At 43.7% G+C, this 1,428-nt stretch overlaps 1 pseudogene; it reads right to left on the reverse strand.

The window, feature by feature from the left end:
- Nucleotides 1-332: 332 nt before the first annotated feature.
- Nucleotides 333-1,428, reverse strand: part of LOC114031243 — a 68,472-nt pseudogene continuing 67,376 nt past the window's right edge.

The following is a 1,428-nucleotide window of genomic DNA, read 5'->3' on the forward strand; positions in this document are numbered from 1 at the left end:
CACACACGCACACATAAAGCCGTATAAAAATCACGTATGGTAGATCTGCATTTGGAATCAAAGTCCTTGGGTTCAAATCATACNTTGGAAGTATTGTTCACTTGGACAGACACACACACACACACACACGCACATATAAAGCCATATAAAAATCACGTATGGTAGATCTGCATTTGGAATCAAAGTCCTTGGGTTCAAATCATACCTAACTACCCAGGTAGCTAATCACTTAGCCTCACTAAGTTGGCCAACTAGCTGCCCACTATAGCATCATGCTGGGTCATTTAAGGAGAAGGAGAAGCCGCTATTGCCAGCAGATTATGAAGCTAACCTCAATTCCGGGGCCTTTGGGTGGATTTGGTCATTTGAGAAGTGTGAAGCAGCCCCTTATCTTCTAAGTCCCCAGGTGTCAGGAAGAGCAGCTCTTGCAGGAATGCTGCAGAGACACATTCACCAAGGAGAAAATGTTTCAAAGACCCTGACAGTGCAATCATGCTCTTCCTGAGTTCAGCAGATACCTCCTAGCTGTGTAACCCTGGGCAAGTCACCTAACCGTATTTGCCTTGGTTTTCTCATGTGTAAAATGAGCCGGAGAAAGAAATGGCAAACCACTCCGGTATCGCTGCCAAGAAAACCCCAGATGGAGTCAAGAAGAGTTAAACATGACTGAGAAGGCTGCACAACATAAATGCTGCCACCACATGGAAGGAATTCCTCCTCATATAGGTTTTCCACATGTTTCTGCTGGCACAAGGTGTCACTGAATAAAGTCAGATGCTCAGTCTCTTCTCTTCATTATTCACAAGATCATAGATTTAGTGAGCTAGAGGGGTCATAGGATAGTTGAAGTAGAGCTGGCGGGGGCCCTAGCAGTTATCCAGTCCAAATCCATCATTTTACAAAGGAGGAGCTGAGGCCCAGAGACGTGAACACTTGCCAGAGTCACACAACTAGGAAGGATCTGAGGCAGAATTTGACCTAAGCTGAACCAGCTAAAAATCTGGCACTCTGTCCACCTCACCATACTGTACCTCTTTCTAGTCCAACCCACTCCCTTTACTTGTATTACATGTAGGTGCCAAGGCCTAGAGAGTGGCTTGGCCAAAGTCATACAGGTAATAAACGAGAGAGAAAAACGTTGAGGCCAGCGCCTTCTAGTTCCAAATACAGGGCTCTTTCCACTGTACCACACTGTCCAATACCTCCCAAATCAATCCTTTCTCTTTATCTACACATCAGGACTTTGTCTCATGTATTAGCCTCATCCTATGTTTATTCTTATTTGCTTAATATTTGATAATCAATTAACTTGATATTTAAATATTTTTATATTTATTCTCTCTCTCTCATGCAATCTGGGTTAAGTCACTTGCCCAAAGTCACACAGCTGATAAGTGTCTGAGGCCAGATTTGAATTCAAGTCCTCCT

The sequence above is a fragment of the Vombatus ursinus genome, unplaced genomic scaffold, assembly GCF_900497805.2.
Source record: "Vombatus ursinus unplaced genomic scaffold, bare-nosed wombat genome assembly UNPS02015106.1, whole genome shotgun sequence".
In the NCBI taxonomy this organism is placed as follows: Eukaryota; Metazoa; Chordata; class Mammalia; order Diprotodontia; family Vombatidae; genus Vombatus; species Vombatus ursinus.